The sequence below is a fragment of the Tenrec ecaudatus genome, chromosome 15 (assembly GCF_050624435.1).
Source record: "Tenrec ecaudatus isolate mTenEca1 chromosome 15, mTenEca1.hap1, whole genome shotgun sequence".
NCBI lineage: Eukaryota > Metazoa > Chordata > Mammalia > Afrosoricida > Tenrecidae > Tenrec > Tenrec ecaudatus.
The window spans coordinates 71,830,184-71,844,228 of NC_134544.1; positions in this window are offsets into that span (position 1 = coordinate 71,830,184).

A 14,045-nucleotide genomic window follows, 5' to 3' on the forward strand; every position below is an offset into this window, starting at 1 on the left:
TGGTGGTCCCCGAAACATAAAATTTTTTCTATTGCTATTTCATAACTGTGAGTTTGCTACTGTTATGAATCCGGCCACCCCTGTGAAAGGGTCATTTGAAAAAACAAAGTGGTCTAGATTCACAGGTTGAGAACTGCTGCTCTAAACTAAGATTGGTTTCTCCTATGGTCTAGTTAAGCATATTGTGAGACGCACGAGTCCTGTTCTTATTGTTGTTAGGGGCTGTCGAATGGGTTGGCTCATAGCAACTTTATTCACCATATCATGGAACGCTGTCAAGTCCTCTCCATTCTCACACTTTTCTTTTGCTTTCGCTCATTGTTGCACTCACTGTGCTATTCTATCTTCAGGGACTGCCTCTCATTTGGTGACCTTCTCCTCTACTGAGATTTCTTTCTTCCTCTAGAGCAGTGGTTCTCAATCTTCTGAATGCCATGACCTTTTCAGAGAGTTCCTCATGTATTTTTGACCCCTAAGTAATAAAATTATTTTCACTGTTACTTCCTAAGTGCAATTTTGCTACAGTTTTGAATTGGGCCACTACTGTGAAAGATCGTTTATCCCCCCAAAAGGGTCCGTGACCCACAGGTTTAGAACTTCTGCTCTAAACTATGTGGAGTTTTCCTTAAGAGATAGTTAGGCACATTTTTAGATGCAAAAGTCCTGTTGTTATTATTTTTAGGTGCCCTGGAGTGGGTTTCAGTCCATAGTAACCCTGTGGGAAATATAATGAAACACTGCTCAGGCTTGTCCCATCCTCGCAGTGGTTGTTTGCTCATGCTCATTGTTGCAGTCACTGTGCAAATCAATCTTGTTGGGGCTTCCTCTCTTTTGCTGCCCTTGTACTTTACTTGTGGTTTCCACTAGGATAGTGGTACCCAACCTTCCTATTTCCACAACCCTTCCCTACATTCCCCAATGTGTAGTGGTGGTCCCCAAAATATAACTTTTTTCCATTACTATTTCCTAACTGTATGTTTGCTACTGTTATGAATCCGGCCACCCTTGTGAAAGGGTCATTCGACCAAACAAAGTTATCTAGACTCACAGGTTGAGAACCGCTACTCTAAACTAAGAGTAGTTTCTCCTATGGTCTAGTTCAGCATATTGTGAGACGCATGTGTCCTGTTCTTATTTTTGTTAGGGTCTGTCAAGTGGGGTTGGCTCATAGAAACTCTATGCACAAGATCATGAAACACTGTCCTGTCCTCTGCCATCCTCAGTTTTCTTTTGCTTTCACTCATTATTGCAGTCACTGTGTTAATAATCCATCTTCAGGGGACTGCCTCTCATTTGGTGACCTTCTGCCCTACTGAGATTTCTTTCTTCCTCTAGAGCAGTGGTTTTCAACCTTCTGAATGCCACGACCTTTTCTGACTGTTTCTCATGTATTGCTGACCCTCAAGTCATAAAATTATTTTCTTTGCTACTTCACAACTGTAATTTTGCTACAGTTTTGAACTAGGTCACCCCTTTGAAAAGGTCGTTTGACAGCCCCCCCAAGGGGTTACTGCCCATAGGTTCAGAATTGCTGTTCTAAACTAAGTGGCGGTTGTCTTAAATATAATTAGGCACATTTTTAGATGCATAAGTCATTTTTAAAATTATTTTTAGGTGTCCTGGAGTGGTTTCTGTTGATCACAACCCTGTGCACAATATACTGAAGTGCTGTCCAGGCTTGTGCATTCCTCGCTGTGCTTCTTTGCTTGCGCTCATTGTTACCTCTACTGTGCTAATCCATCTTATTGGGGATTGCTTCTCATTCGCTGCCCTTCTACTCTACCAAGATTTCTGTTCCACTAGGGCAGTGGTCCTCAACCTTCCTAATATCACACCAGTCTCATACAATTCCTAATGTAGTCGTGAATGTCGAACTATAAATTTTTTCTTTGCTATTTCATAACTGTAATTTTTCTACTGTTATGCATTGGGCCAAGACTGTGAAAGGGTCATTCACCCCACACACCGCCTCCCACCCAAAGGGTTTCATCCCATTGTTTAAGAACCACTGCTCTAAACTAAGAGGTGTTTCTCTTAAGGTCTCTGTCAGTATATTGTTAAAATCACAAATCCCTTGTTATTTTTGTTAGGTGCCCTCGAGTGGGTTTAGGCTCATAGAAACTCTATGCTCAATATAAGGAAACGCTGTCCCCCTTATGTCATCTTCACAGTGGTTCTTTGCTTGCGCTCATTGTTGCAGCCACTGTGCTAAACCATCTTTCTGGGGGCTGCCTCTCGTTTGTTGCCCTTCTCCTGTACCAAGATTTGTGTCTTTCTCTAGGGAAGTGGTTCTCAAATTTTCTAATGCTATGATCTTTTAATACCTTTCCTCGTGTAGTCGTGAATGCCCAGTCATAAAATTATTTTCATTGCTACTTCATAAACCTAATTTTGCTACAGTTATGAATGGGCCATCCCTGTGAAATTGTTGTTCGACCTCCAAAAGTTTGTGACTCAGAGTTTGAGAACCGCTGCTCTAAACAAAGAGGTGTTTCTAGTAAGATGTAGTTCAGCACATTTTGTAAAGTACAACCTGTTGTTGTTAGATACCGTGGAGTGGTTTTTACGCATACCAAACCTATGCACAATATATTGGAACGCTGCCTCATTCTTACCACCCTACTGTGGTTTTTTGCTTGCTCTCATTGTTGCAACCACTGTGCTAATCATTCTTGTCAGGGCTGCCTCCCTTATGCTGCCCTTCAACTGTACGTGTGTCTTCCTCTAGATGAGTGGTTCTCAACCTTCTTATTTCCATGTCCTTTTCGTAGAGTTCCCAATATAATCATGGTCCCCTGATGATAAAATTATTTCCATTGCTATTTCATAACTGTGATGTTGCTACTGTTATGAAATGGGCTATTCCTGTGAAAAGGTCATTCGACCACCCAAAGTGGTCACAACTCACGTGTTGAGAACCGCTGCTCTAAACTAAGGAGGTTCTCTTAAGGTCTAGTTCAACATATTGTTAGATTCACGAGACCGGTTGTTATTGTTGCTAGGGGTCATCGAGTGTGTTTGGCTCACAACAATTCTATACACAATATAATGAAACGATGCCCCGTCCACTGCCATCCTCATAGTGGTACCTTTGCTAGTGTTCAGTTTTGCAGGCGCTGTGCTAATCCAACTTTTGGGGGCTGCCTCTCGTTTGCTGCCCTTCTACTCTACCCAGGTTTCTGTCTTCCTCTAGGACAGTGGTTCTCAACCTTGGTAATGCCACGACCCTTTCATACCTTTTCTCAGGAATGCTGACTGCCAAATCATAAAATTATTTCATTACTACTTCATTACTCTAATTTTTCTACTGTAATGAATGGTCCACCGCTGTCAAAAGGTCGTTTGTCTCCTGAAAGGGGTCACGATCCACAGGTTGAGAAGCGCTGTTCTAAACTAAGAGGAGTTGCTTTAAGGTCTACTTAAGAACATTGTCAGAAGCACAAGTCCTGTTGTTTTTTTCTTAGGTGCTATTGCGTGAGTTTGACTCATAGCAACTCTATGCAAAATATAATGAAATATGTCCCTTCCTCTGCCATCCTGACAGTGGATCTTTGGTTTCTCCTTACTGTTGCAGCCACTGTGCTATTCCATCTTGTTGGGAGCTGTGTCTCATTTGCTGTCCTTCTACTCTACCAAGATTTCTGTCTTCCTCTAGTGGAGTGGTTCTCAAACTTCCTAATATCATGCCTCTATAATGCAATTCATAATGTAGTCATGAATATAGAACAATGAAATTATTTTTGTTGTTATTTCATAGCTGTAATTTTGCTACTGGTATGAATCGGGTCACACCTGTGAAAGGTTCATTCACCCCTACCACGAAAGCGGTCACGATCCACTGGTTGAGAACCGCTACTCTAAACTAAGAGTATTTTCTCTTAAGGTCTTCTTCCGCATATTGTTAGAAGCACAAATCCTGTTGTTATTGTTTTTAGGTGCCATCATGTGGGTGTTGGCTCATAGCAACTCTATTCACAATATAATGAAACGCTGTGCCGTCCTCTACCATCCTCTCAGTGGTTCTTGGCTTGCGCTAATGGTTGCACCCACTGTGATAATACATATTTCTGGGGGCTGCCTCCCTTTTGCTCCCCTTCTACTCTACCAACATTTTGGCCTTCCTTTAGGACGGTGGTTCTCAACCTTCCTAATTCCACAACCCTTTAATACCATTCCTCATATAGTGGTGACCACCCAATCATAAAATTATTGTCATTGCTACTTCATAAATCTAATTTTGCTACTTTTATGAATGCGCCACCCCTTTGAAAGTGCCTTTCGACCCACAACAAGGTTCATAACCCAGAGTTTGAGAACCGCTGTTCTAAATGAAGATTTGTTTCTTTTTTTTAATTTTATTTTTTAATAAATCTTTTTATTGGGGCTCATACAACTTTCATCACAATCCATACATACGCCAATTGAGCAAAGCACCCTTATACATTTGTTGCCCTGGTCATGCTTAAAGTTTGCCTTCCACTTGTGTTCCTGGAATCAGCTCAGTTTCCTTTTTATCCCGCTCCCCCCTTCCCCCTGCTCCCTTAATAGTTTATAAATAATTATTTTATCCTATCTTACATTGTCCGGCGTCTCCCATCACCCACCTCCCCATTGCCCATCTCCCAGAAAGAAGGTTACACATAGATCTCCAAGATCGGTTCTCCCTTTATGCACGTCCCTCCCTCCTGATGTCGCCACTCCCACCGTTGGTCTGTCCTAGATTCCCTGTGTTTCCAGATCCCTACTGCACCGCTGTACATCCTCTGGTATAATCAGGTCCGCAAGGTAGAATTGAGGTCATGATAATTGGGAGGGGAGGAAGCGTTCAAGAACTAGAGGAAGGTTTTGAGTTTCATTGGTGCTACACTGAACCCTGAGTGACTCATCTCCTCCCTGCTACCCTTCTGCAGAGAAGATTTGTTTCTTGTAAGATGTGCTTCAGCACGTTTTAGGAAGCACAAGTCCTGTTTTTTTGTTGTTGTTAGGTGGCATCGAGTGGTTTTCGACGCAAAGCAACTTTATGCACAATATAATGAAATGCTGACCCAATCTGTGCCATCCTCACAGTGGTTCTTTCTTTTGCCCATTGTTGTAGCCACTGTGCTAATCATTCTTTTAGGGGCTGTCTCTCTTTTGCTGCCCATCTACTGTACTTGTGTCTTCTTCTAGGACCGTGTTTCTCAACCTTCATATTTCCATGACCTTTCATACATTTCCTACTGTGTAGTGGTGGTCCCTCAATCAAAAATTTTTTCCCTTGCTATTTCATAATAGTAATTTTGCTACTCTTATGGATCTGGACACCACTGTGAAAGGGTTGTTCCACCAACCAAAATGGTCACGACTCACGCGTTGAGAACCACTCCTCTAAAGTAAGAGGAGTGACTCTTAAGGTCTAGTTCAGCATATTGTTAGATGCACGAGTCCTGTTCTTATTTTTGTTAGGGGTTGTTGATTGGGTTTGGCTCATAACAACTCTATGCACATTATCATGTGCATCCTATGCATGCTATCCTCTCCTCTGCCATTCTCACAGTGGTTCTTTTGCTTGCGCTCATTGTTGCAGCCACGGTGCTAATACATCTTTTTGGGGACTGCCTCTTGTTTGCTGCCCTTCTACTCTACCAAGATTTCTGTTCGTCTAGGTCAGTGGTTCTCAATTTTCCTATTACCATGCCACTTTCATACAATTCCTAATGTAGTCATGATGTCGAAATATAATTTTTTCATTGCTATTTCATAACTGTAATTTTGCTACTGTTATGAATCTGTTCAACCCTGTGAAAGAGTCATTTACCCACACCCACCTACATCCCCGCCCACCTCCCACCAAAAGGGGTTTGCGACCCACTGGTTGAGAACCGCTGCTCTACACTAAGAGTGTTTTCACTTAAGGTCTTCTCCAGCATATGGTGAGAAACACAAATCCTGTTGTTAGTGTTGATACATGCCATCAAGTGGGTTCTGGCTCACAGCAACTCTATGCACAATATAATGAAGCACTGCCCCATCCTGTGCCAACAGCATAGTGGTTCTTGTCTTACGCTCATTGTTGCAGCCACTGTGCTAATTCATCTTTCTGGGGGCTGCCCCTCTCCTGTACCAACATTTCTGCCTTCCTCCAGTGAAGTGGTTCTCAAACTTCCTAATGCCACAGCCCTTTAATACCATTTCTCTTGTACTGGTGATTGCCCAATCATAAAATAATGTTCAATGCTGTTTCATAACTATAATTTTGCTGCTGTTATGAATCAGGTCACCTCTGTGAAAGGTAGTTCGACCCCCCCCCCAAAGAGGTCGTGACCCATGGGTTGATAACCACTGCTCTAAACTAATAGGGTTTTATCTTATTGTCTTCTTCAGAATATTGTCAGAAGCACAATTCTGTTGTTGTTTTTTTAGGTGGTTTTGTGTCGATTTTGACTCATTGCAACTCTGTGTCCAATGTAATTTAAGGCTGCCCCCACCTCTGCCATCCTCAAAGTGTTTCATTTGATAGTGCTCATTGTTGCAGCCACTGTGCTAATCCATCTTGTTGGGTCTGCCTCTTTTTGCTGTCCTCCTAGTGTACGAAGATTTGTGACTCCCTCTAATACAGGGGTTCTCAACTTTTCTAATGCCCTGACCCTTCCATACAACTCCTCATGTACTGGTTACCCCCAGCCATAAAATTATTATCCTTGCTAATTCATGACTCTATTTTTGCTACTGTTATGAATCAGGCCACCCTTATGAAATGGTTATCCGATCCCCAAAGTGGTTACAACTGACAGGTTGAGAACCGATGCTCTAAACTAAGAGGAATTTCACTTAAGGTATAGATCACTATATTGTTAGACTCACGAGTCCTATTCTCATTTTTGTTAGGGGCAGTCGCGTGGGTTTGGCTCACAGGAATTGTATGCATAATATAATGAAACACTGACCCGTCCTCTGCCATAATCACAGTGGTTCTTTTGCTTGAGCTCACAGTTGCAGCCACTGTGTTAATCCATCTTTTAAGAGGTGTCCTCCTTTGCTGCCCTTCTACTGTACCAAGATTTGTGTCTTCTTATTGTGCAGTGGTTCACACCCTTCCTAATGCCATGACCCTTTCATACAGTTCCTAATGTAGTGGTGAATCCCCAACCACAAAGTTATTTTTGATGCTAATACATAACTGTAATTATTCTATATTAATCAGGCCACCCCTGTGAAGGGGTCATTCAACCCCTTCTAAAGGGGTCGAGACCCACAGGTTGAGAACCTGTATCTAAACTGAGGATTTTCTCTTAAGATCTACTTCACCATATTTTTAGAAGCACAAGTCCTGTAATTATTGTTTTTAGGTGCCATCCAGTGGGTTTTGGATCAAAGCAACTCTATGCACAAAAAAATGAAACTCTGCCTGGTCCTGTGCCATTATCACAGTGGTTCTTTCTACTTCTTATTGTTGGAGCCACTGTGATAACCATCTTTTGGGGAGCTGCCTCTCATTTGCTGCCCTTCTACTTTACCAAGATTTGTGTCTGCCTCTAGGGCAGTGGTCCGCAACAGTCCTTAGGTCATGACCATTCCTCATGTAGTGGTGACTACCAAATCATAAAATTATTTTCATTTCTACATAATACCTCTAATTTTGCTATTGTTACAGTGAGCCACCACTGTGAAAGGGTCTTTTGTCCCCCCCAAAGGACTTGTGGTCCACAGGTTGAGAACCACGGCTCTAAATTAATAGGAGTCTCTCTTAAAATCTACTTCAGCACATTGACAGAAGCACAAGTCCTGTTGTTTTTTGTTAGGTGCTGTCGGGTAGGTTTTACTCAGCAACTGTACGCACAATAGAATGAAATGCTGCCCCTTCATGTGCCATCCTGGCAGTGGTTCTTTTGCTAGCGCTCATTGTTGCAGGCACTATGATAATCCACCTTTTTGGGGACTGCCTCTCGTTTGCTGCCCTTCTACTCTACCAAGATTTCTGTCTTCCTCTAGGGCAGTGGTTCTCAACCTTGCTAATGCCACGACCCTTTCATACCATTCCTCATGTAGTAGTGATGCCCCAATCATAAAATTACCTTCATTGCTATTTAACAATTGTAATATTGTTACTGTTTTGAACTGGGCCACCATTGTGAAATGGTCATTCATCCCCCCAAGTGGTTGTGACCCACAGTTTTATACCTGCTGCCCTAAACTAAGAGGAGTTTTTATTAAAGATATAGTTCAGCACATTGTTGATGCTATTTTTAGGTGCCTTTGAATGAGTTTCTGTTCATATTAATACTGTGTACAATATAATGTAATGCTGCTCCGTCCTATAACAACCACTCAGTGGTTCTTGCTTGCGCTCATTGTTGCTGCCACTGGGCTAGTCCATCTTTCTGGGGGCTGCCTCTTTTTTGCTGACCTTCTACCGTACCAACATTTCTGCCTTCCACTAGGGCAGTGGTTCTCAACCTTCCTAATGCCACGACCCCTTCATACAGTTCCTCATAAAATTATTTTTGTTGCTACTTCATAATGGTAATTTTGCTACCGTTATGAATCAGACAACCCCAATGAAAGGGTTGTTTGAACCCCCAAAGAGGTCACGACTCTCAGGTTAGGACACGCTGGTCTAAAGTAAGAGGAGTTTCTCTTAAGATCTAGTTCAATATATTGTTAGATGCACGAGTCCTCTTTTTATTATTGTTAGGGACCGCTGAGTGGGTTTGCGTCATAGCAATTCTATGCACAATGTCATGAAACCCTGTCATGTCCTCTGCCATCCTCACAATGGTTTTTTTCTCGCACTTGTTGTTGCAGCCACTGTGGTAATCCACCTTTTTGGGGACTGCCTCTCGTTTGTTACCCTTTACTCTACCAAGATTTCTGTATTCCTCTAGGGCAGTGATTCTCACCCTTGCTAATGCCACGACCCTTTCATACCGTTCCTTATGTAGTGCTGACAGCCAAATCATAACATTATTTTCATTGCTACATCATAACTCTAATTTTTCTACTCTAATAAACAGGCTACTGCTGTCAATGGTTGTTTGTCTCCCAAAAGTGGTCGCAACACACGGATTGAGAACTGCTGCTCTAAACTAAGAGGAGTTTCTCTTAAGGTCTCGTTCAGCATATTGTTAGATGCACGAGTCATGTTGTTACTGTTGTTAGGGGCCGTCAAGTGGGTTTTGGTTCATAGCAACTCTATGCACAATATAATGAAACTCTGCCCCATTGGTGCCATCATGAAAGTGGATCTTTGGTTTCCCCTCACTGTTGCAGGCACAGTGCTGTTCCATCTTGTTGGGAGCTGCCTCTCATTTGCTGCCCTTCTAGTCTACCAAGAATTGTGTCTTCCTCTGGTGCCGTAGTTCTCAACCTTCCTAATGCCATGCCTCTTTTATACAATTTGGAATGTAGTAGTGAATGTCCAAATATAAAATTATTTTTGTTGCTATTTCATAACTGTAATTTTGCTACTGGTATGAATCAGACCTACCCTTTAAAAGGGTCATTTGCCCCCCCACACCCGAAAAGGCCGGCAACCCAAATGCTGAGAACTGCTGCCCTAAACTAAGAGGAGTTTCTCTAAATGTCTTCTCTAGCACATTTTTAGAGAAACAAATCCCGTTGTTATTTTTGTTATGTGCCGTCAAGTGGGTTTTAGTTCATAGCAACTATATGCAGATTATAATGAAATGCTGCCATGTCCCGTGCCGTCCTCACAGTGGTTATTGGCTTGCACTCATTGTTGTAGCCATGGTGCTAATCCATCTTTCTGGGGGCTGCCTCTTTTTGCTGGCCTTCTCCTGTACAAATACTTGCGTCTTCCTCTAGGGCAGTGGTTCTCAAACTTCCTCATGCCACAAGCCTTTAATACCGTTCCTTATGTAGTGGTGACCGCCAAATCATAAATTTATTTTCATTGCTACTTCAGAAATCTAATTTTGCTACTCTTAGGAATGAGCCGCCCCTGTGATAGTGCTGTTCGACCCACAAATGGGTTCATGACCCAGAGTTTGAGAACCACTGTTCTAAACGAAGATTTGTTCTTCTTAAGGTGTAGTTCAGCACACTTTCAGAAGCACAAGTCCTGTTTTTGTTGTTGTTAGGTGCTGTTGAGCGGTTGTTCACTCAAAGCAACTTTATGCACAAGATAATGAAATGCTGACCCCTCCTGTGCCATCCTCACAGTGGTTATTTCTGATGCTCATTGTTGCAGCCACTGTGCTAATCAATGTTGTGAGGGCTGCCTCTCTTTTGCTGCCCTTCTACTGTACTGTGTCTTCCTTCAGGACAGTGGTCCTCAACCTTCCTATTTCCAAGACCCTTTCATATATTTCCTAATGTGTAGTGGTGGTCCCTCAATCTTAAAATTTTTTCCTTCCTACTTCATAACAGTTATTTTGTTACTCTTATGAAACCAGAGACTCCTGTGAAAGGGTCGTTTGACCAAGCAAAGTGGTCACAATTCACAGGTTGAGAACCGCTGCTCTAAAGTAAGAGGTGTGTCTCTTAAGATCTAGATCAGGATATTGTTAGATGTACCAGTCCTGTTCTTATTGTTGTCAGGGGCTGTTCATTAGGTTTGGCTCATAGCATCTCTATGCATGTTATCATGAGACGCTGTCCTGTCCTCTGCCATCCTCACAGTTGTTCTTTTACTTGGGGTCATTGTTGCAGCGGCTGTGTTTATCCATCCTTTTGGGGACCGCCTCTCGTTTGCTGCTCTTCTATGCTAAACCAAGATTTCTGTTCCTCTAGGGCAGTGGTTCTCAACCTTCCTAATATCACACCACATTCATGCAATTCCTAATGTAATCGTGAATGTTCAACTATAAACTTGTTTTCATTGCTATTTCATAACTGTAATTTTGCTACTGTTATGAATCGGGCCAACCCTGTGAAAGGGGCATTCACCCCCACCCCACCCCCATTCCGCTTCCCCAACCGAAAGGGTTGCAACCCATTGGTTGAGAACCGCTGCTCTAATCTAAGAGGAGTTTCTCTTAAGGTCTTCTTCCACATATTGTTAGAATGACAAATCCCTTGTTATTGTTGTTAGGTGCCCTCGAGTGGGTTTTGGCTCATAGCAACTCTGTGCTCACTATAAGGAAACACTGCCTCCCCCTACCCCCCCACGGTACAATCCCCACAGTGCTATTTTGCTTGTGCTCATTGTTGCAGCCACTGTGCTAATCCATCTTTCTGGAGGCTGTCTCTGTTTTGTTGCCCTTCTCCTGTACCATTGTTTGTGTCTTTCTCTAGGGCAATGGTTCTAAGCCTTCCTAATGCAACAACTTTCTAATACCGTTCCTCAGGTTGTGGTGAGCATCCAGTCATAAAATTATTTTTGTTACTACTTCATTAATTTAATTTTGCTACAGTTATGAACAGGCCACCCCTGTGAAAGTGTCTTTCAACCCCCAAATGGGTTCATGACCCAGAGTTTGAGAACCGCTGCTCTAAAGGAAGAGGTGTTTCTATTAAGATGTCATTCAGCATATTTTGTAAAGCACAAGTCCTGTTGTTGGTGTTAGTTGCCTTCGAGTGGTTTTTTACTCATAGTAAACCTATGCACAATTTAATGAAATGCTGCCCCATCCTGTGCCATCCTCACAGTGTTTTCTTGCTTGTCCTCATTGTTTCAACCACTGTACTAATCATTCTTGTCCAGCTGCCTCTCTCATGTTGCCCTTCTACTGTACTTGTGTCTTACTCTAGGAGAGTGTTTCTCAACCTTCCTATTTCCACGACCCGTTCACACATTTCCCAATATGTAGTTATGGTCCCCCAATCATAAAATTTTTCCTTGATATTGCATAACAGTAATTTTGCTACTCTTATGAATCCGGACACCCCTGTGAAAGGGTTGTTCCACCAACCAAAATGGTCACGACTCACGCGTTGAGAACCGCTGCTCTAAAGTGTAAGGTGTAGTTCAGCATATTGTTAGATGCACAAGTCCTGTTCTTATGGTTGTTAGGGGCTGTAGAGTGGATTTGGCTCAAAAGTACTCTATACACATTATCAAGAAATGCTGTCCTGTCTTCTGCCATCCCCACAGTGGTTCTTTTCCTTGTGCTTATTGTTACAGCCACTGTACTAATCCAACTTTTGGGGACTGCCTCGCGTTTGCTGCCTTCCTACTCGACCAAGATTTCTGTTCCTCTAGGGCAGTGGTTCTCAACCTTCCTAATACCACGACACTTTCATACAATTCCTAATGTACTCGTGAATGACCAACTATAAATTTGTTTTCATTGCTATTTCGTAACTGTAATTTTGCTACTCTTATGAATTTGGCCAACCCTGTGAAAGGGGCATTCGCTGTCCCTGCCCTCCACTGTGGTGAGTGCCCAGTCATAAAATTATTGTCGTTGCTACTACATAAGTCTAATGTTGCTACTCTTATGAATGTGTTGCCTCTGTGAAAGTGCCATTCAACCCCCAAATGGATTCATGACCCAGAGATGTGCTCTAAACAAAGAGATGTTTCTATTAAGATGTAGTTCAGCACATTTTTTAAAGCACAAGTCCTGTTGTTGTTTTTAGGGGCCGTCAAGTGCTTTTTTTTTATTCATAGCAAACCTAAGCACAATACAATGAAACGCTGCCCCATCCTGTGTCATCCTCATAGGGGTTCTTTGCTTGCCCTTATTTTGCAACCACTGTGCTAATCATTCTTGTTGGGGCTGCCTCTCTTATGTTATCCTTATACTGTACCTGTGTCTTCATCTAGGTGCATGGTTCTCAACCTTCCAATTGCCACGTCCATTTCATACAGTTGCAAATGTAGTGATGGTCCAACAATCACAAAATGATTTCCATTGCTAGTTCATAAGTGTGATTTTGCTACTGTTATGAATTGGGCCATTCCTGTGAAAGGGCCGTTCAAACCCCCAAAGTGGTCACGACTCACAGGTTGAGAACCGCTGCCCTAAACAAAGAGGAGTTTCACCTAAGGTCTAGTTCAGCATATTCTTAGATGCATGAGTCCTGTTGTTATTGTTTTTAGGGGCCATCAAGTGGGTTTGACTCAAAGCAATGCCATGCACAATGATATACTGAAATGATGTCCCATCCCCTGCCAACCTCACAGTAGTTCTTCAGTTAGTGCTCATTGTTTCAGCCACTTTGCTAATCCATCTTATAGGGGCCGCTTCTCTTTTTCTGCCCTTCTACTGTACAAAGGTTTCTGCCTTCCTCTAGGGTAGTGTTTGTCAACCTTCCTAATGCCACGACCCCTTCAAACAGTTCCTCATGTAGTTATTAAGTGCTACTTAATAACTCTAATTTTGCTACTGTTATGAATCAGGCCACCCCCATGAAAGGGTCGTTCAACCCCCTCAAAGAGGTCATGACTCACAGGTTGGGAACCCCTGCTCTAAAATAAGAAGTTTTCTCTTAAGTTCTAGTTCAGTATATTGGTAAATGCATGAGTCCTCTTGTTATTGTTAGGAGCTTTCAAGTGCGTTTTTGCTCATAGAAGTTCTATGCACAATATCATGAAATGCTGTCCTGTCCTCTGCCATCCTCACAGTGGTTCTTTTGCTAGTTCTCATTGTTGCAGCTACTGTGCTAATCTATCTTTTTTGGGGACCACCTCTTGTTTGCTGCCCTTCTACTCTACCAAGATTTCTGTCTTCCTCTAGGACAGTGGTTCTCAGCCTTGGTAATTCCACGACCCTTTCATACCATTCCTCATGTAGTGTTGACTGCCAAATCAAAAAATTATTTTCATTGCTACATCATAACTCTAATTTTTTTCTACTTTAATGAACAGGCCACCACTGTGAAAGGGTTGTTTGTCTACCAAAAGAGGTTGCAACACACAGGTTGAGAACCTCTGCTCTAAACTAAGAGGAGCTTCTCTTAAGGTTCTGTTCAGCACATTCTTAGATGCACGAGTCCTGCTGTTATTGTTGTTAGGCGCCGTCGAGTGGGTTTTGGCTAGTAGCAAGTCTATGCACAATATAGTGAAACCATGACCCATACTGTGCCATCTTGACAGTGGATCTTTAGTTTGCCCTCACTTTTGCCACAATTGTGCTATCAGTCTTGGCAGCTGCCTCTCA